Genomic DNA, 23424 nt, shown 5'->3' with positions numbered 1-23424 from the left:
CCAGGTTGAGTTTGCTCTACAAACAATTGTTCAGCTGGCGCAACAGTGTTCGATGAAATGGACAACGAGTCAGACCTTTGGTTCTCTGCTACCGATGACTCTTCATGTGGGTTTGGCAGTGACAAATCATTGCCCCTAGGTTGAGCGTCGCTAAACGGCACAAAGTGCAAAGGAGTCTCAGTTTCTGTTGCCGAAATCCCAGTCCTCACCCAACCATCCGTTGGTAAGGGGATCGGCACCTTCTTCGTGTGACTGGCGTGTACCCAATTCTTCCTGCCTTCCAGTCGAACCGCAGTCCTCGTCGTCAATAAGACTTGGAAGGGTCCTACAAATCTTGGCTCCAAGTTACGCTTTCGACCAAAATTTCGGGTAACGACCCAGTCCCCTGGCCGGAGCTGGTGTCCAGGACCCTCTGTCTGCGCCGGTAGAGCTTCAAAGACCTGTTGATGGATTAACCGTAGTTTAGTGGTCAAATCATGCAAGTAATCAATTAACATTGGATACTCAAGACTATCAAAGGCCCTTGGTCTCGGAACCCCCCAAATATTCGCAGGGCGGCCGAACACAATCTCATATGGGCTAAGCCCTACTCGAGAGTGTACGGTCGCTCTGGTCGATAGGAGGGCCAGAGGCAAGGCGTCGTAGCTTGAATCTTGGCGAGTTTCAGTTTCAGGGTACCATTGAACCCTTCAACCAAACCCGCTGCCTGAGGATGATTAGCACTATGGAATTTCTGACAAATTCCAAGGCCCTTACACACACTCTGCATTACACTTCCCACAAACTCACTCCCATTATCCGACCATACAATCCGTGGCATTCCGTACCGAGGAAAGTATTCCTTCAGCAGGATTTTTGCTGTGGACAGGGCAGTGTTATCCTTAAGAGGATAGGCCTCAATCCATCTGGAGAACGCACAAACCACAACCAAAACATACTTTAGGTTATTGCATCTCTCCATATGGATAAAGTCCAGCTGGATAACCTCAAAGGGACAAACAGGAGGAGCAAAATGACCAGGTGGAGTGGGGGTACCCTTGCCAGGATTGTGCATCAAACACACCATACAATTCTTAACCACTCTCTCGGCACATTTAGCAATACCCTCATTTCTCCATACAGGGGACAAGAACCTGCATATGCCTTTCGCACTGATATGTGCCAACCCATGAGCCATCGTCACAACAGCTAATACATACGCATCTGGTAACATCCACCTCTGACATTCCGTCAGGTCAACCCAACATCCATACATATCCAACTTTCCCGTACTTTCTTTCCACTTAGTCTTCTCAGCTTTGGTAGCCTCGTTCTGAATTGCTTTCACACTCTCAATAGTATTTTCACACATACCAGTCTCTGTCGGCCACCTTACTGAACTCGTGACATACATTCGGGTCGCAAGATCCTTAGCCGTTTCCTTAGCAATCTCATCCGCAAATGCATTACCACGACCGACATCGTCCGTCACTTTCCGATGTGCACTACATTTAACAATTGCCACTTGTTTAGGCAGTGTAAGTGCATCCAAAAGGTCATTCACGAGCTGTCCATGCTGGATCTTCGTACCATGCGATGTCATAAATCCTCTTTCTCTCCACAATCTTCCAAAGTTATGCGCAACACCGAATGCATACTGACTGTCGGTAAACACATTCACTCGCTTTCCTTTAGACAAAACGCACGCTCTTGTCAATGCGATCAACTCTGCAGCTTGTGCTGAATTCTGATTCAATCTCGCAGTTTCCACAATCGTGCTCAACGTTACTACAGCATACGCAGTCGTCACATCACCATTCGGCAATTTAAAGCACGACCCATCCACATACAAGGTACCATCGGGATCTGTCAAGGGAGTGTTTTTCAGGTCCACACGACCTTTTGTTTCCTCCTCAGTTCGTAAATAACAATCATGTGGTGGCACATCATCTGATTCCATATTAATCGGCAACAATGTCGCTGGATTCAGTAAATTACAACGTTTGATCTGTATATGACTTGCCAAAAGGGTCAGCTCGTACCCAGACAACCTTGCACTCGTCAGATGTTGAGTCTTTGTCCGATTCAAGAGAGTATCAACTGCATGCGGAACCATCACCATGAGCATATTATCCATAACAAGACCTGCGGACTGTCGTATAGACGCCGCTGCTGCCGCTGTCGCCCTCAAGCAACTTGGCAACGCTCTAGCTACCGGGTCTAAGGTCGAGGAAAAATATGCACACGGGCGCTGCTTGTCGCCAAATTGTTGCGTTAAAACACTCAACGCACAACCTTCCCTCTCGTGAACGTATAATGTGAATGGCTTACTATAATCAGGAGTACCTAACACGGGAGCCGAACACAGCGCATCACGTAGTTCAGAAAAACTTTTCTGACATTCCTCCGTCCACGGCAAAGGAGTCGAAACATCCTTGCACGTGAGAGCTATCAATGGCTTCGCTAACAGTGAAAAATTCGGAATCCACTGTCTGCAGTATGACGTGATACCCAAAAAGGCACGCACATCTCTCTGAGTTGTTGGCACAGTCATTCGAGCAATTGCTGCGATTCTTTCAGGGGTCAACCTTCTTCCCGCCTTTGACAATAAGTGACCTAAGTAGGTAACTTCTTGACAACAATATTGCAATTTAGAAGGTGACACTTTGTGGTGTAAGTCACAGAGATGCTGCAACAGTGACACAGTAGCAGTCTTGCAAATTTGTTCAGTATCTGCGGCTACCAACAGATCGTCAACGTACTGAATCAAAGCCGCACCAGTCGGCAGTACAAATGCATCCAGTTGACTCTTAAGAGCTTGGCTGTAGATCGATGGACTCTCACAATAGCCTTGAGGTGCGCGTTTGAACCGGAAACTGCGACCTCCTAACGAAAATCCGAACAAATCACGACTTTCCGCAGCAATCGGAATGCTAAAGAACGCATTCTTCAGATCTATTACCGAGAACCATGATGCAGAGGCTGGAATCAGAGTCAGTAAAGCTGTAATGTCTGGAACCACAGGAAACTGTGGGACAACAATTTTATTGACTTCCCGTAAGTCGATAACTAGACGGTACACAGGAGGCTTGGACGGATCAGTTCGTTTCAGAATAGGCAACACGGGACTATTACACACGTTACCTCGTGTCTCCTCGATAACATCTTTACCGATCAGATCGTAAATGATCGCTAATAGTGCTCGTTCACCATCAAGAGAAATTCGATACTGTGGTATGCGTGGTAAGCGCGCATCAACTTTCAATTGAACAACATAAGGTGGGATATCCAACAGGCCCACATCATTGGGACCTGTTGCCCACAAAGAAGCTGGAAGAGAACTCAATTCCGGTGGGAGCTTATCGATCGATAGATACATAGGGGAAATCACATTCTCACCCAACGTGAGCTCCACACCCGTAGGAGAGCAGTACAAAGTCGCATGTAACCTCTTCAACAAATCCAAACCCAAAAGATTCTCACCACAACCAGTAGTCAAAATCAAAGGAGCTTCTAGCTCATGAGACCAAATCGTAAGTGGCAAGGGGCTAGAAACTGGATTGCTAACGGGGGCGCCAGAGAATCCAACGGAAACATTCGTTAAGCCAGACAAAGGCGCGCCAGGGAGTTTCGAATGCATAATGGAACTTTTTGCTGCACCAGTGTCCAACAGAAAAGGCTCGACGATACCCAATGTAGCTACGTCAACATAAGGCCCTCTCTGATCAACCGGAACTGATACTTCTCCCTTCCTTCGTCTATGGCTGTCCTAGTAGATACCATCCATATCAACATCACGCTCAACGTAACAGTCATCCACATGATACTGTGCAGATCTACCGGACGATGGTTCACGTCGATCGAAACAATTCTGCAAGTCTGAGGAAGTGGCAAAACGCTCGGCCTGACTCTGAGTAACTCCACGACCTCTACCACGTGAAGCTTGTTGAGGACCACCACGACCTCCTCGAGCTGACACACCATTATTCCTATCACGGAGAACCGGACAATTAAACTTCAAATGGCCCTCCCCTCGACAGTACGCACATTGATTGTATCCCAACACAAAACGGGGTGCGGGAGAGTCATTTCGCGTCTGTGATCTAGAGAACTGTGATTGCGATCTATTTGGCTGTTGCGAATCATTAAAATTCGAGCGCGGAGGATACGCTTGCTGCAATAAGACCTTAGTTTTAAGATCCTTTGTTTTCTTATCTGCACGTTCACTTTCCTCCTTTTCCCTATTTTCGTAATATTGGGCCGTAGCCAATATTTGAGCAGTGGTAGAAACGGCCCACGAACTCTCAGAATTTTTCAACTTATTACTAAGTTCGGGCAACAAATTCGACACAAACTTATCAACAAACAGCCGCTGACCACCCTCTGAGCCCATGTCCTGGCCACTATGATCGACAAATGCTTCCTCAAATCTCGTAAAGAAGTCGGAGACGCTTTCATCCCTTTTTTGCTTGCACGCGGACAGCTTGTCCCAATTAACGCGCATCGCTGGCATAAGCGTTTTCATGAGGGTAATAATCCTCTGGGGCAATGCCACAATAAGCTGCTCAGGCTTAGCCCCACCGACTTGCTGAGCGTCTGCCGCTGTAAGGGCAGCCCAGTCACCGCCTAACTCAGCCGCGTGATTCTCGTGACGAATTTTCGCCCAAATCGGCTGAGGCACTACATTGCCAAACAACATATCAATATCAGCTAGATTCATAACAGTAGCATCCACCAATTGGGACAACTCCTTATAATAACCTGCTGGATTTTTACGGGGATCAGGCAAAGTTTGCTTCACCTGTAAGACTTCCGATCTTTTCCAAGGGAGGTGTATCCACACTCTCTGAAAACGGCCTGGGACAGCAGGGTTAGCATTAGGATCGCCTGGCATCCATACTGGGGGAACTTCCCGCATCGGATATTGACCAGGTTGCGCCATCCATGCTGCCGTCTCCTCCTTAAACAATGCTCGAGGGTGCACTGTACATCGAAAGGATAACAAACGTTCTAGAGCTTCTCGAACTTTGTCACCTACAATCACACCAGTTGTGAACCGATGCTGGAGCTCAGAAACCTCAGACGGTACAGTATCTACCACATCGTGATCCCACTCCTCCTTCAACGATTTACACAATTCCTCAAACACGAATCGTTGAGTGGGCGCATTAAACTGAGAAAATGTGTCAAACACTACACGCGAAGGATATTTAACAGGATTACGAATCCATTTACGTGCCATTTTTACCAGCGATTCGCGTTCTCTATCGTCAGGAAGCTGGCTGTGCCTCTGAGCGACATCTGAAAGAGTCGAGCCGAGTATTGGCCCAAAAAGCGGAGAATAAAGAGAAGCAACAGCAGTCAAGAGACGACTACGAACAGAAGGAGAAGAGGAAGAAGATCCAGGCGCGGCGACAGTAGGGGTAGAGGCAATAGAAGTTGACGCGGCACCAGGAGTAGCAGGAACAACAGACTGAGGAGGGACATGAAAAGGCGCAGTAGGAAGAGAAGCCGGTAAAAGAGGAGGAACGATCTGTGGCACAAGGGGATTCGGGAGAGCGGGAGGAACAGCGGGCTGACCAGCAGCCGCCAAAACAGCAGGTGGAGGAAGAGGTAGAATCACAGGACCCAGAGTATCGGGAGCATAGGGGGGTGGTGATTTCAACAGATAAGACAATAGCGAATCCTCTACCGCTTCTTCTCCTGACTTATCATTGTTAGGCGGTAGCACCGGATAACACTTATCCACCGCCATATGATGAAGTCGAGCACTAACTTCCTGCTCTTTCTCATCTTTGTCTCGCTGATACTGTTCAGCATCTCGCATCACCGCGATAACACCTTCTCTTTTACTTTTCTTACTCTGCTTGATTTCTTTCTGCTTGGCCTCTTTCCGCCACAACCGGAAGGAATCAAACATGGCCGGCCTAGCCTTCTTTTTAAACAGTTTAGCTTCCAAATTATCTAAAACGGCAGTTTCAAAACTACCATGAGATGGCCAACTAAGAACGCCATCATTTTTAGTGTAGCGGACCCAATATTCATTATACACGATAGGACCTACGCCATGGCGACTATAGAGCTCATAAATCGGAGTTCCAACCGGAGGTATCGGACATGAATCCTCCAGCCGGGAATCCATTCTGCAACATTTAAGAAACCCAAACAAAGTACTACGGCTAGGCATCGCGCACACTAACCGAGTTTACAAACTTCAAGGGCTATCGAATTTACGATATCCTCGCAAAAAGTTTGCGAGACCCTCGGTTTTTGGCAATTGCAATCGTCAAACAAAACCCAACAACTAAGAACCACAAATGCTATGGTACCATGTAAACAACAAAGGAACACAGGGAGCGACCCACAAATACTTAACTGAAAGAACAATGGCGTCACCAGGAAGGCCCGTCTATCGTCTCGCCGTACAAAGGACTACGCCAGGCGCCAAAAACAGGTCGACAGTCAGGGCATCAGTCCGTCGCAGCCGTCAGGAGGCGGGGATCTTCGCGGGAAAAGACGTCGGGCCACTTATTTCGACAACTGGATCGATGAAGCGGGGTGCACCTTCCCTCGGAGATTTCACACGAAGTTCCTCACGATCGTCGGGCTTTGGACCGGTACCGCTGATGTCGCCCCACGTTGGGCGCCAACTGAAGGACTGGGTTTTTCTAAGACCCAGCGGTGCCAGGGAACAACACCTGAAACCTTCGTGGGTTACCTGTTCTGGCGTACCAAACACAGAGACACGGGACACTTCCAGCGGCGTCAGAGATCAGCGTTTATTTTACTGCAGGGATACAGAGGTCACAAGAAGTACACAGCGTGTAGGTTCTCGGAGACTGCTTCAATTTGCAAAAGTGGATCGCTCCTTTTATACACGTTTTTTCCCATAGCCCAATATAGTGAACAAAGATTACAACTCAGTTCCCACAATAAACTTCAAAAAGGGTCGCGTTCATGTTTCAGGAGGCCGGAACATGATTACCACAGTATTGCCAGTTCCCAACTGTAAAAGCATATAAAACACATTCCATCCTGATCGTAAACACATTAGGAGAAGGGACAAAAACAGATGCAAAGGAAGAACAAGGATGCACAACAGGTTAAAGAAGAGTGTTAGGAGTAATAAAGGAAACTTGATAACGGGATCAGAGATACCGTGTCTAATGTATGCATGGCTGAAACAATAGACCGGCACGGCAAGATGAACCTCGAGCGGGGCCATCTGCCTTCGTCGTGTCATTTCCCTCATCATAAAAGTCATACTTAAGGGAACACGTGTCTCTCGCGTAAGCTTGAGAGTCCCAGGGTCACGAAGCGGACAGAAGTCCGTTCGCTGGCTACTTGAGGGCAAGAAACAAAATGGATGCCGTATCTAAAATGGAACCCGAGGGTTCAGATGAATAAACCCAAAAATAAGACGAACCATACGTGGTTGCGTAGCGAAACTGCGTACACCCACTATACTCGTCATTTGCGGTTCGTAGATACCCAACTCATCCATATTCGTCACCACTCAAAAGTGTCGTTCCGTCCCACACGGAACCTCAGTCGCTCTCCCTGCCTCCCCTGCCTGCCCCACCCACGTTACAGCTTATTGCCGGCCACTCTTTCCGCTGCGCGGGAGCGCCCGGGGCTAAGCCCGGGCAAAGGGCGGGCCATCTGTGGCCGTCAGGGGCCAAAGGAGGCCGGGCTGGGCCATATCCCTTACTTCTAGCTTTCCAATCTGACTAGGGTGATGCCCTCACCAGGTCCGCGCGAAACTGCATCAAGGGAGGGGGGTAGCAACACAGGGCCACTGGACAACTATTTTAAATCTGCTAAAGGAGACGCAGACAAAGAAAATTCCCTGGAGAGATGAAGGGCGGTGCGGCGACGCTCCATTGAATCTATGAGGAGCAGACCCTTGTCAGAGATGATCCCGCATCCTTTGTCCCAAGAGGAAGGTACGCCTCCCAATAGTTTAAATCCTCCGACCTTCGAGGATTTCCCCCTTTTACTTCGGGAAATTTCAAGTTCCCCTGGGATGATCCCTGGTAAGATCACAGACACAACTTCTCCCAAGATATGTACCACCCCCGTCAACTTGGTTACTCAAACGCCCCCTGGGAATGCAAATAAGAAAAGCAAGCAAAAACAAAGTGTTGTGCGGGAACTACACAGGCCCCCACCAAGTAAACGTAGTAGGAAGTCATTGGGGGGGAGGGGGAAAGCCAAACTATTCCATCTAGACTTTGGCAAAAAAAATACAAACTTACTTCAATCTGGGAGGGCCACTGAGACTGTACCTATTGCTTCTCCCTCCAAGTCCCCCGGCTGCAATATAGCTGTTGTTAATAACGGCCCAGTGGACAACACACTTAGCATAAATCCCCCCATCATATCCATAGGGAGTATAAAATCCCTACTTTGTTCCCTCCTGCAGCCCATTAGCGATAGCCTGAAAAAAGTGGAGACTAGGCTCACTCTATTAGAGACTTCCCTTACTACCTTGAACACCTTAGTTAGTAAGCAATCCAAAAATATGGGACCCCATTTCCCTGTGGGAGATACTCCCAAAATTGGAATCCCACAGGGTGCTAATAAGGTTCCCTCTCAGAGCGTCCCCACTGTCCCCCCCCTGCAGCCACTAATGGCTATTCCAGTCCAGGCACCGCGTAGTAACTTAAACCATAGGCCTTCTCAGCCAATAGACTCTGCTCCTCAAAATCTGCAGGTAGGGATTAACGGCGGCCATCAAGAAGCCGGTAGCGCTCCTTTAAATTCCCCGAGCCGGCAAACTTTAAGACCACGGAGACCAGATTTGCCGCCAGAGGCTAATAGTCTAACGGTGGTCCTAGCAGGCGCCCCCCAGTTAAGACCAGGGGAAAATGAGGACTACCAATCTCTAAAGAAAAAGGTCATTAAATGGCTAAATTTGAACCGACCCCTACCATCCCGTTTTAACAATGAGATCATCATGGTTAGAAGGGTCCCCTGGCTAGGAAAGACCAGAAAAACAATAATAGGGGACTGCATCTTGGTAAGTTTTAAGGATCCGGGCACTGTCTTGCACATCTGTGAAGGAACAAATAGATCACTGGATTCTACTATTCAGACCCTTCCAGTATCCTTCTTTTTCCCACCTAACCGCATGCACCACGTTCCATTACAGGATGAGTGGATAAGGGTGGAGCACAGACGCAGACACAAGGATTATGTACAACGCCCAAATACCCAAATGCAGGACGCACCCTACTTTTATTCCAACCGCTTTAATTGTTTGACTGACCTGGAAGGGGTTGATTGAATTTCAGCTTATGCGCCAATGACCCAAGATTGTGGCTTTGGCAGTCTCTCCAAGCCACTCACCCCGACTATTGGCAAAACGCATGGGTCACTAAACAACCCAGTGTTTATGGATGATCTATCTGCCCACAATGTTGCTAATGCCCTTGGAATTTTGAACGAGCCAACACTTGTGGAGAACGGTCCCTGTGGACTCTCCGAATCTGCGGTCCCTACTGTTGGTAATGCGCTAGAACTCCCGATTGCATTTGAGTCTGGAACCATCTCCTCTAACCCGCCAGGCACGGCATCTAAAACTTCTGATCATCTGAAGCTGATTTGCTGGAATGTTGCCGGGTTGGCTAATAAACTGGGTGACCCGGACTGGGCAAATTATATTGAGTCGGGAGACATATGTATGTTCCAGGAAACCTGGGCTAGAAAGGACAATGGTCACCAAGGCTACATGTCATTTTTCATTCCAGCAAGATGGGAAGGTAAAGGCCGTCCGTCAGGAGGGCTTACGACTTGGGTCGCATCTCATCTGGGCTGTGTGGCCATGAGCTTACCGGTTAACTCTGAAGATATCCTTGCGATTTCCCTTTTATGGCCCAACCAAGTTAAACTTGTGTTTATTAACATTTACTCTAGGCCAATGGGGATTGCTAAGGAATCACCGACCATAGATGAACTCTCTAACTTTATATCTGATTTATTGAGTGATTCATTCTATGTAGTGGGAGGGGACTTTAACTCTCATTTTGAGCCACTCCCTGGCCTTCTAGACGGGTTATCTTCGGACGAAGAGGCCAGATGGGCAGTGCCTTTAGTGGAAGCTCCGCCTCCGAAGGCTTGGACCCCACTAGCACTACAAATCACAGCCCTCACCCTAAAATTCGGAATCAGAGCTTGCAATGGCCGAATGAAATCTGATATACCAAGTAAAACCACCTATAACAGACCGGGAAGAGAGTCCCGTCTGGATTATGTCTTGGCCCAAATAGTGAAGTGGCCGAAAATCCAGGATTTCAGGGTAACGGAAAGGACCGACAGCGATCATAACGCGCTTGAGCTTGACTTTGACCATCCTGGCCCCCAACCTCCTGCGATTAACGAGCAAGGGAATAACCCTGTGCTTCTCCTTGACAATAACAGGAGAAGGATTAGGTGGGAGCACATGGCTACAAGCAAGAATAAACTCCCCATGCTTTATGATGGGCTCATTCCAATCTTGGAAACTGTGGGGTGTATGGACACTGAGGCTAACAACAAAGATTCCCAGGGCAAATTGTTTAGGGCCCATGAGGACCTGATAAAAGCCGCGGTACCTCATTTTACTTGTAGTCCACGAAAAACAAAAGGGAGACGTCAAGGCAAAACATTATGGTATAACCTAGCCTGCAGAAGGGCAAAAACAGAACTCCTTAGAACAATTAAGGAGGGTTTAGGGGGGGACAGCATTAAAAAAAATAGGCAAGCTTACAAGAAACTTATTGCCCACGCGAAGTTAGAATGGGAGGAAAACCAGTGGGAAGAACTCACCAAGGCCCTAGCGAACCAAAACCCTCGTCTGTTCTGGAGGATTGTGCACGGGGGGTCAGGGAACTTACAATCGGCATTAGAGCCCAATATCGCCCCAGGGGTGTGGCAGGTTCACTTCCAGACCCTATACAGTTCTGAGCCGGGAGAATCTTTACCTCCTGTTGAGGTGGGGTGCCCGGACTATGCAGGGGACCCTATAACGTTGGGCGAGGTCACCGCTGCCATCTCAGGACTGGCTTCTGGAAAGGCGCCAGGACTGGATGGATTACCAGGCGATATGTTTAAACAGGAGCCCAGAGTTTGGGCACCGTACCTTACCGCCCTTTTTAATGGAGTTCTTGGAGGCATGGAAATCCCTAGTACTTGGCTGGGGGCAGAGGTGGTCCCCATCTTTAAAAAGGGCTCGCCTCTCCTCCCAGCCAACTACAGACCAATCAGCTTGATAGACGTGGCACAGAAGCTGTTTGGCAGGGTGTTGCTGAACAGGCTCCAGGATTGGATGGAGGAGGTGGGTGCCCTTAGTCCCTACCAGGCGGGATTCAGGAAGGGGGTATCCACAGTGGACCAGGTTTTTAGATTGAACCTGATCTATTGGAGGGCAGCAAAATTCGAGGGCGGTAGTCTGTACACAATTTTCGTGGACCTACGGGCCGCCTTCGATTTGGTGCCCAGGGGGAAACTTTGGAGCGTCCTGGCGGGGATGGGTCTCCCCCCGGACATCCTATTGATCTTACAGAGGCTGCATCACAATAATTATGCCCGAGTGAGGTGCGGGAGGTCGGGGGAATTGACCGATAGATTCCCCGTTGGCCGGGGGGTAAGACAGGGTTGTGTGCTGGCACCGACCCTGTTTTGCCTCTTTGTCAACGGGGTAATCGCCCATCTGGATGCCACTGAATATACTGACGCCCCAAAACTAAATGGCAGCAGGGTGCCCGCAATTATGTTCGCGGATGACACCCTGCTGCTATCCAAAACCCCTATGGGTATACAGAGGATTCTTGATTCCTTTGTGGCCTTTTGCACTGACAGGGGGCTGGAAATTAACGCGGCAAAAACTAAATTCATGGTTTTGAACCCGAGACAAAAATTGCGATCAAATCCGCAATTGGGAGCTGTAAGGCTCGAGAGAGAGTGGCCACCTTTGAATATCTCGGTGTGACCCTCAACGAAATGATGACTTGGGGATCCCACCAGAGTAGGGCTAACCTTAAACTCACGCAAACTACTGGGGGTATTACCCGGATGATGACTGGTTCGACATATCGTCCATTGGGGGCACTAATCCAGATATACAAGGCCCAGGCCAGGGGAGCGATAATGTATGGGGCAGAAATATGGGGCCATACGCCTTGCGGGAGTCTCTCCATAACGGAAAATAAGTTCATAAGACAGATAACCGCACTCCCGCCCAGCACCCCGCTCCTCCCCCTGAGGCTTGATTTGGGCCTACGACCGCTAGCTGATGAAATAAGTCTGAGACCCATAGCATTCTGGCGTAGGCTGTGGAGCAGTAATGACCTTGCAGATTATCGGGCGGAACTGGTTGAACTCTTGAACCACCCAAAAGTGCTCAATATCCCTTAGGTCAAAAACATCCAAGCCACTTGTATGGAAATAGGGCTCCCCGATCTATGGACTGAACCAGCGAAAGCCGCACTAAAAATTTCCAAAAAGTCCCTGGCTAATGTATATCATGAACACAAAATAGCCAGGACCCAAGCCACTCAGGCACAGGGGTCCTTATCCTCTGTGTTTCTGCAAAGCAAGGATTACTTCAGGTTCGAGAAAGTTTTAGATCCCATTTCCCCTGTATTGGCCCGGAAGCTGTTTCTCCAATGGAGATACAGCACACTGCCTTTCCGGTCCTTCACATGCACATGGTCAACGGCTCCTACTACAAAACAGTGCCCGGCTTGCGATGCTAAGGAGGAAACTGATTTGCATGTGGCTTTCTTCTGCCCAGCCTACAAGGCAGCACGAAAATATTGGCTTCTTCCGCTGATAAGGAATATGGGCTGCAGGGAATATGCACCAATGTATAGGATTTTGAAATGTGATGTCTCTGGTCCAACTGTCTTCGCACTAACAAAATTTCTTACCAATGTCTGGCATACACGCAACCGCATTTTAAAGGCGCTGGGTCCCTCTTAGTGATTGAATATGTTTACTGTTCATTGTTGCTACTTTGATAACTGTTGTTTAATAACTTTTTATCTAAATGATGATTATTTATGTATTTTATGTCTATGTAAATATTTTATCTGTGCTTTTATGGTCATTGACCGAAATAAAGCTATCAAAGTTAAGTTAAGTATCACTTCCGTCCAATGTGCTTCCTGTTAACATTGTGTCTCCTGGTATCATTGTAGGTTGTGGTTCTAGAGGGTCTCTAAGTGTTGTGAAGTCTGTGGTGGTAGTGTCGGTGGTGAGTAGGGTAGCTGTTTGTGTGGTCTGGTGTTGATCAGATAACGTTGAGTTATCTACACACTCTTTTAATGTTGAAAACAGGTTGTCGACCTTTTCTAGCTGGTTGTTAGCTGCTTGTATAAGTACAATGCCGTTCTTGTAGATAGTTATGCATAGCTCTGCTCTTAATCTTGGTGATGGGATGATCATAAGTTTTGTACCATGTGGGATGTTGCTTATATTTTTTATGTTGAGCATTTTCATAATGACCGTGCGCCATTTAGCCATTTTTCTGGTGAAAAATATCAAGTCATTAACAATTATGCCTTTGTTTAGATTGAAGTAGGTGTCAGAGATCAGCGTGTCTGGGTATTTTCTAATTAGGTTGTGTTTGAATTTTTTGGCTGCATTCTTAGATAGGTTAGTTGGGTACTTTATGACATAGGAGTTTATGCCTGCTGATTTTAAATTGGTTCCGGACATATTTACTGAATAATGTTAAATACTTCTCCGGGGTGTTCCTGCAGTGGTGGCCTCACTTTGATGTCTCTCGCGGCTTGCAGGTCTATTGCTGTTCCTCTATGTAGATGTCTATCCTCTCCTTTGTTTCCTTGTGTCCCTATTTGATGTACCAGCTAGCCCCCTGGGTGGTACCTTAAATTGTGATTGTTTGGGAATTATCCTTCTCTGGAATAGGTTAGGGCGTGTGGAGAACGTACTATTCTATGTCATTTCACAAACCCCATTTGTATTTATTGGAGTTATACTGAGTCATTCCAAGATGGCCACCGTCTTAGTGTTTAAGGCTCATCTAATAGCTGAAGATCCTTTTCTATTTCTATGTCCAGTCCTCTTTCTGTTGCTCTTTCCAGGTTGCTGCCATTTTGGAGATTGAGTTGAGCATTAAGGGGGAGCAGTCCTTTACTCAAGATGGCTGGGGCAGTATGTAGAAAAAAGAAGAAAACAAGCAACTCATGTATAAAGAGGAAGTCGGTAGAAAACGAAAGCAGGAAACACTTGTGTACAAAGGAAGACGATGGTTGCTGTACATTGTCTGCCTAGTGTTGCATCACTATTAAGGAACAAGAAAAGGATCTTGGCTCCAATCAGTAAGACTGAGCCTCAAATACCGCAAAACAACCAAGTTGCCAAAACTGATAACATGTCAACAATAATCACTTGAATGGTGCATAGAAATCAAATCTATGACACTCACATATTTCTTGAAATTATTTTGGCTTTATTTAACCATTTCCTTTATTTTTTATCATTCATGAAGAAAAAATTGAGAAAATTAAACACTTCCTGTAACAATCGTAATAATAAAAACATTCATATTTTGTGAAATGCACACATCCATAACGCAAGCTAACCATACTCAGTTACTGGGTATGGTTAGTTTGCTTTATGGATGCGTGAATTTCACAAAATAGGAATGTTTTTATTATTACGATTGGTACAGGAAGTGTTGAATAGCTTTCCACAATGCCAGCTGCTGATTGGTGTTGACCTGCTCATAAATACAAGGTGAACAAAGTCAATGTCAGTCTGATAGATGACATGAACAGAGCAACTTTCATACTGAACCATTGCTGACATCTATCACAATAAGTAGGTACTACTAACCATATTGCATTAGTGGGCCTCACATCATTGTCATCAGTCACCTGCTAAGGTACAAATACATAGGTATTGTCCTACAGCCACTAAGAAACATACCTGAACACAACATCCTGGTACATATTCCACAGCAAACATTCATTATAAAATATTAATTTATTGAAGAGTTCTTATATAGCGCTAGCCAGACCCGAAGCTATTGGAGCGCTTCACAGCATGGGTAAAAACACACAGTTTGGCAGTTGTAAACATATTGATTCACGGTGCAATTGGAAGTCTTGGTACACTGAACAACAATTGCAGGAAAGGAAGACACAGAGAATCCCAATATTGAGCACATTGACTCAAGCCAAGCCTCCTTTCGGGAGGGGGTTAAAAAGGAAGGGGTCAGGATGGGGATGAGGCAGAAGTCTTAGTGACAAAGTGTCTGAGTCCTGCAATGTGCAAGCGTAAGCGTTTCAGCAGCAGCTATCCATTTAGGAGAGAACGGGTGAGGAAGAAGTCTTTGAGCTGCCTTTTGAATTGTATGAAGGAGGGGGTAGTCTTAATATGGACTGGGATGGAGTTCCCGATTTTGGTCGCATTTCCAGAGAAGGATCGAGAAGAGTTTTTTTGTCTTTGTTGAGTTTCAGGTGGTTTAGTGATAGCCAGTGTTTAACTTCTCTTAGAGTGTCATTGAGTCTATGAATGTCATCTATGGAGGAGGTTTCAAGGTAGATCTGGGTGTTGTCAGCGTAGAGGTGGAAAGGGATGTTTGCATTTTTGAGTATAGTGGTGAGGGGTTCCATGTCGATGTTGAACAGTTGATGGGAAAGAACTGATCCTTGGGGGACACCCCTGCTGACGGGGGGTAGGTCTAATGAGAAGTTTCTGATCTTCTATTCTTTGGGTGCGGTTCTGTAGAAAGGAGGGGAACCACTTTAAGACCACTTCTTCTGCACCTACCCTATCTTGAAGTACCTTGATGAGTAGGTTGTGGTCTACCATGTCAAAGGCAGCCGATAAGTCCAGGAGTATGAGTAGGGAGGATTGGCCTGCATCGAGTGATTTGTGTAAATCGACGATGACATTGAGGATCGCTGTCTCTATGCTGCAGCCTTTTCTGAAACCGGATTGGTGGGTTTCTAAGAGGTTGGTGCTGTCTATGTGTTGAGTCAGTTTGAGGAGAACACACCTTTCCAGGATTTTAGCTAGGAGAGGAAGATTGTAGACTGGTTATTCAGATCATTAGTGTCTAAGCCCGTTTTTTTCAGTAATGGCATGACTTGGCCAACTTTGAGGCAGTCCGGTATGACTCCGGTTATAAGGGAGCTGTTAATGATCTTGGCCCAGAGAGGGGCTAGGGAGAGATTGAGCTTTTTGGCAAGCTGGGCTGGTATTGGATCCGAGGCGTGTGAAGAGGACTTGAAGGTGGAGATAATTTTGGTTATCTCTACTTCAGAGATGGAGTTGAAGGCTTTCCAGTGTTTTGGGGGGAGCTTAGGTTTGATAGCAGAAGTGTGGCTCAATGATTAGAGTGGCAGACCCTGATGCAGAGGTATAGTCTGGGACCAGGGTTCAATTCCCTGCCTCGGCGGGTCTTGGGCTCAAAATTCCATGGACCTGATAATTCTCGCCTCGGAGCCTATTCCAATTATGGAGTCCCACTCTGCAACTCTGGGCAATAGCTTGCTTAATCTCCACAACGGCCCCCACAACGCTAAGGATGCCTGGCCTCCACCTTGGGGGTGCCCAGGAGTGGACGCCTCACAGGGAAAGCCAGGATGGGTTCCACAGCGGTATTCGTACAAGCGCCTTGAGACCCTTGCGGGTTAGTAGTGTGCTATACAAGTATCAATTTACATTTTACATTTACATAGCTTCTATCCCTGGGGATGCGTTCCTGTAAGGGGGACTGTGGTTGATGTCTAGGGAGAGCTCAATCTTGATGATTTTGTCATTAAAGAAGTTGGTGAAGTTCTCACACAGGTCTTTTGAGGCCAGAACTGCAGATGCAAGGGGTTTGGAAGTTTGTTGCCGAATGAGTTTGAAGAGTTCCTTGGGCCTATTTTTTGCTTTGTCTAAAGCATTGCAAAAGAGAGAAGTCTTTTCATCCTTGATGTGTTTTTGTACTTCTCGCGAGTTGGTCTCGGAGGATTGAGAACGGGTTGTTCCGCCAGAGTCTTTCAGTAGCTCTTAGTTGTCTTCTTTCGAAGTTTATGTCTGTCTTGAACCAGGATCTAGATGGAGTGTTTCTGGCTCTTTTTTGTTTCAATGGCTCTATTTCATCTAGAGTGTCAGTCATAGTTATGTTGTAGTGGGAGTTGAGTTCTATTGTGGTGAGATCCTCTGTGGAGCTGAGAAGGAGAGAGCTTATGCTTTCCTCCAAGTCAGCCAGGGGAATCTGAGTTAGATTTCTCACCCAGTGAGGGGGGGCCTGCGTATGGGGCTGGTCTTCGAGCACTTGGTTGATGTGGAATGAGATGATGTGGTGGTCAGACCAGTCAATGGGTAGGATGTGGTCGATAGTGACTGAGTCTGGTTGGGCAATAATGGCATCAAGGATTGATCCTCCATTGTGGGTTTCCTCTGCGCAGTGTTGGGGAAGGTTGTTGTGGTGTAAAAACGTGTTCAAGGTATGTATCAGCGAGTTGTTTTTCTTATTCCAGTGAAGGTTGAGGTCACCTAGAATTAGGTTGTTGGTGTCACGGAGTGAACAGTGAGTTATCAGGTCAGAGAAGTGTTCTCCGAATGCGGAGGTGTAGCCAGATGGATGGTAGAGGAGGTGTGATTTGTTATCTCTCGTCTTGATGTTGGCGGTTAGACATTCAACGGTGTTGTAGTTGAAGGTGACAGTTTCCATCTCGGAGAGGTTGTTCTTGTGTATGATTGCTACACCCCCGCCTTGCTGGTCTTTTCGGTCTTTGTAGATGATTGCAAAGCCTGGGGGTACAAGCATGTTCATGGTTCGGGTGGAGAATGGCCTCTTCTAAATCCTGTGATGACCTGGATCTTTGGTTTTGGGGAGATAGTGGAGGGAGTTTCGTACAAGGAGGTAAGCTCCATTGCTTCCTCTTGGACATTGAAGCTGTTGTTCTTTTGGGTCTCTGTGTCTGGTTTAGGAAAGGGGTTGAGTTCTAGCTGAGCCCAAGAGCCTTGAAGGGCCATTGATGTTTAGAGCTGCTGGAAATAGTGAGGGTCGGGTGAGGGCGTTGGTTGGGCTCTCGCAGTGTGTTGAGGTTCAGTAGGCTTTTGTTAAGGACCAGGATTATAGTTTCTAGTTGACTTTCTAGTAGAACTAGGAGATGCATCATCTTCCCAGAGGCAGGGGTGGGGGTGTTCTGGGTGGGTCAGTCCAGAGAGGGGGAGAGCTTGCCTGCGTTGTGCCGGATTTTGGTGTTGGTGATGTCAGTGTTGCCTCTGCCGGAGGTCATGGGCAAGGGGAATGCAGAGTCACGCCGTGATACTGGCGTTCTCATGCATGTGGGTAGAGAGAGGGCGCTAGGAGTCATTGATAGGGGGTTAGGGTCGCTAGTTGAAGGTTGGGGGAGGCATTGTGTGGAGGGGGGGTTGGCAACGGATGGCCTGGGGTTAGAGAGCCTCAGTGGTGTCATACCACTGGTTAGTATTGAAGGTGAGGTATGTACTATGCGTGTTTGGAGCGGGGAGTTTGGTTTGCGGTATCTCATGATGGGTCAATCTGTCAAAGTATAGGGAGTTGGTCAGTTGGGGGTGACTAGTGTGAGAGTGGGCGCTACATAGCGAGGGGAAGAGGGAATCAATGCCTCTAGGTTGTAGTTGTAGGCTTGGATCATGACCATGCCATTGGAGTAGATCCAAGCCAATAATGTTTATGCTCATTGTTGCCTGCTTTGTGTTACAGAGGAATATACAACACCATTACCAACCTATGATGGACAAGACTTTTAGCCTTTTCCGGACACACCCAGTAACCATCCGGCACATAATCATTCAGTTAATGCCACATGCTGCGTGACTGTCATTATAATGTGCTACATCAAACATCTACTGTGCAAGGTGTATGTTAGCATGTGTCACAATGTCATCTGACTAAGTGGCAAGCAAAGGACATGTTGATACGGGTCAGGTAATGTCAGACATGTGTAACATGATGTGAGGGTAATGCAGAGCTAACACATGTTTATACTACCTGCAATCAATGTCACATGGAGAACCCCACCAAATACTGGAACATGCACATACAATGCACACGTCTGAAGTAGCATGATAACTGGATAAGTTTGGTGGGAGACACATGAGCTAGTTGAAACTATGTAAAATATACATATGAGCAACAGAACATCACTGCCTCAGCCTTAATATTGGTAAGAACACACCAATAACCATCCTGCCCTAACTCATTTCCAACACTTATCAACACAATGTGGAACTACACAGAACAATCCATGATCAGGGGAAGCCATTTGTCTAAAAATCAATTATCAAACATGGACACAAAGAATATGAGATGTACACATGATATGCAGAAAACCCTATAACCCTAATTGATCAGATAAATGCCCACCTAAGGTAATACATCATATCTTGCAACATTCATACACGTGATTCCCATTTTTCATGAAAACCTGTACACACCATAACTCTCTGACATTGTACTTATGTCTCTTTTAATGAACATTATAGACATAATCCATGTACAGGATATGGACATAGAGGGCAAATACTGTCACACAATCTCTTGAAGCACGTTACATACAGCACACATGTACAACTGTTTTTAACAAGACTCTGTAAGGCATGCATCCTGACAAAGTAAGGTTCGAGTTGTGGTACATACCTGCTCTCCTGCTGAGCCGTGCAGTTGTCCATACACGGGGAGGACCTCCTCTACCAGCTTTTCAAGTTCTTCAGGATAGAAGGAAGGGGCCTCAATCTGTTGAGATGTGCCATAATGGCCAACAGAGAAGGCAAACAGCAGCTACTGTTGAGGAGGTCTGTATTGCAGCAGTGTCAGTTTGCAAGTAAAGAGGTCAGGTCCCTGTCACCTACCTATAAGCCACATACTTGAAGTATGTCATGCATGCACACCATCTTTGGACCGCAATGCTCAAAAACATCAACTCCAGTGCAAAAGAAATTCACATCGCGGTCAACACTGCCTACCGTGCATTGAATATCCACTTGCAACTTTTGAAAAAACAAAGAACGATAAGTAAGGCAACACATGGGCCATCTTAGCGGTCGTGAATAGAGTGTACATGACGCGACCCACAGAAGCAGACTGGCCACAGGCATTTTCAAATTACACACAAATGCTTTAGAATAATCCATATTGAACATTTCATCCACAGACAGATTTCCTCTCCATTGCCTCATGTGTCCCCATCTACTAAACAATAATGAGTATCACCTTGTTTACAGCAGGTATTTTCCCTAAAGCTACTTATCTGAGACATGTTTTCTTCGATCTATGAATCTGCAGCTCCACAACAGATATCACACTGATATATACATAGGAGGAGATCAAATAGGCAAGACTTCCACTTTAAGGGTGACATCCATGACCATAGTGAATGTATTCAGTCAACTAGAGTTAGCTGGTGTGTCAGTGTACAAATTGGATAGATTGTTTGCGTTGCACTGATGTAACAACAAAATCTTGTGGCTATCACAGCATGTATGTAATGAGTTCAATGTCAATACCCACAATAGTGTCCTCTAAATCTTCATAACCTGATTGTCTCAAGTGGGTATAGAAACAAACCATGACACCTTGGATAAAGCAAAGTAGTTTGTCATGTTACTCAGTGAAGCATAGGAACTTTTAATGGCTGTGACTGAAATATCCACCATCAACGCCCAATATTGTTTCCAAGTACTATGTGCATTTGTAGTGTCTTCATACAGTATACAGAGGGGATACATCTGTAATACATCCCGAGACATGCGCACCAAATTAAGTGTGAAACTGGACATATGATCAGCATGCATATCTGGAACTTCCGTCGTACATTGTGAATTTAGGTCAACATAAATGCAGCATACATGTATGCACAGCATCACACATGTAGCCTGTCATCCACAGCCCTTCATACATTCCAACAAGTAATTGAATGCATGTTCATGACATCTCACATCTTAAACAATGCCATCACAAACATACATCTGATTGTTAAAGTATCAAGTTGTCAGAATAGTACATTTAATATATCTGGAACTTTTGACCTGCTCTTGTAGTTTTCCAACATTTGGTGATCACAACCCCATCAGGTCTGGCTCCTATTAGTCAACAAGAATCAAGATGGAACAAAACCATAACAAAAAAAATATTTTAGCTTTACAATTTAGATAATAAATGGTGGCAGGACTCAAGGTGAAATATGAAAATATTGCTTTAATAAATGAAAAATGCAACTATGTACACATAACAAGGCCTTAGACCATTCCATTCTGTATGTTAGGCATCTGTACCTACGTCATTGCCTACTGTTCACTGCAAAACAAAACCACCTCAGGAGGGGCAACAGATGAGCAAGACAAGCACGTCAGTGACCACACTTGGGAGGAACAGAGTACTGTTCAGCAAAGGGGGCTGAGGTGTTTGAAGCAGGTGTTGGGGGTGGCCTTTGCCCTGGAAGGTTTTTTTTTCCCCATGGGCGGGCCTTCCTCCTTCTCCTCTTTGAGGGTCTGATTTGGAACGGCTGGGTCTGGGCATGGTGGTTTATGGAATGAGGATGGTATAAGCTACCTCCTTTTCAACCCACCACTTGACTGGTGGGTTGAAAGGGAGGTTTCCTACAGGGCAAAGTCCAATACGCATAAGGAACTGGGCTTGGACAGAGAGTCCAGGTAAAACAAGATTGGGATCAGGATGGGTGTGTGTGGAGGTGTGGTGGGTTGAGTGACTATGGGTGGAGATGGCTGCCTGTGTGGAAGCATGGTGGGATGCGTCACGTGAGGGTTGAGATGGCTGGCTGTGTGGCGCTATAGTTGGTTGGGTACTGTGAGTGAGGATGCTCGCTGTGTGAAGGTATGGTGGATTGGGAAGAATGTGGTTGGGAGTGGCTGACTGTGGAGAAGTGTGGTGGGATGGGTGACTGTGGGTAGGGATGGCTGTGATGAGCTGCATTTGTCTGTCTGATTTCGTGCATGGATGTGTGTATTTCGGCTCTGGGCACTTACAGGAATCAGGACGTGGACTGGGTAAGGAGAATAGGAATGATGCTATTGGGAAGCCTAGGGTGGGTGTAATGCTGCCGCTGTTGAGGATGACAGAGCTTGACTAGATCCCTGTAGGGCACACACACAACTATGAATGCCACACAGGTAGGCAGCCATCTGGGCACTTTGGTACCCAGACCCTGGATGGCACTCATATGTGCAGACTGCCCAATAGAGATCTGTTTCAGGAGGTAACTGGCCTTCTCACCAAGGGCAGCTGGGGGCACAGAGGCAGAGATGCCTGGAGGTGTGGAGATGGCTCCCCTCTTATAGGAGCATGCCTGGGATATTGTTTGGGGAGCAGCAGGGAGGGTGGCGGTGGAATGGGGGAGACGGACAAAGGTGCATTAACATCAGAATGCATAGTAGCCACCATCACCAGGGAGTGACCACTGGAGTTCAACTCAACAGATATAGATGTGTTATCTGTGTCCTCCGTGGCACTCCCCTAGTCCTCCACGCCACTGGGTCCATTTGTGTAGATTTCCAATTGGACCAACTTGGTCCAGCTGCAACATCCAGGATCCTGGGCCCTGTCTTCTCCACTTGCCTGGGTTGTTGCTGAAATGCCAAGTAAACTTCGTTATAAGCAACCATCATGACACACAGGTAGTTAAACTTTGTAGACACTGAACAAGACTGCAAGCTTGTATCCATGGGACAATTTGCACAGAGTAAATGTCATGATACCTTAGATGTGCATTTTGTTTTCAGGGCCCAAGAGCCTGTGTACAACATCTGTACATATTATGCGACATGACATGCCAACATAACACTGGTTGATTCTTCATTTCATTTGTACAAATCAACGTCAGAAAATACCTAGCTACTCAAAGCCAGATGGCAATGTGAGCTTAATCTTGTCATGCCATCATGTCCTGGTAAGACAGTTGTCTAATAACTACTCACACTTACTTGATTTTAAGTGAGCTCAATCATTCAATGTAGTAATGTTATTTAATATGTGAGTCAACTCACATTTCTACCATACCTATTAACTCTGTTGTCAATGTTTTTTTTTTTTACATTTGCTTATTGAAATGCTTGCAAGAAGTATAAACACAACCCCAAGGCTGGGGTGCAGTAATATGATTCTCACAGGTATTGATACTAGCAAGTTTTAGTATGCAACATAGAAAATGCAAAAGAAAGCAACTGTACCCCACCCCACCCCCACCCCTCCCGACACTTAAAGAATTTAGCGTCTCACAGTTGTCGGATCCAAAAGCTATGTGGGCACACATGAGTGGTAGCCCATAAGAGGCAGTTCAAGTTAATAAGTCCTGGCCAATCACACGAGGAACGAGATCATGTAACTAAGTGAAACACATTACACATCCGGGTTGCTCAATAAATACACAGTCGGTGAAGCCCAAAAATCTTTGGGTCGTGGGGCCTCAGACAGCTCCTCCGCGTACACCTCCA

The sequence above is a fragment of the Triturus cristatus genome, chromosome 8 (assembly GCF_964204655.1).
Source record: "Triturus cristatus chromosome 8, aTriCri1.1, whole genome shotgun sequence".
In the NCBI taxonomy this organism is placed as follows: domain Eukaryota; kingdom Metazoa; phylum Chordata; class Amphibia; order Caudata; family Salamandridae; genus Triturus; species Triturus cristatus.
The sequence above is the reverse complement of the archived record's forward strand: the minus strand, read 5'-3'. Positions refer to the sequence as shown.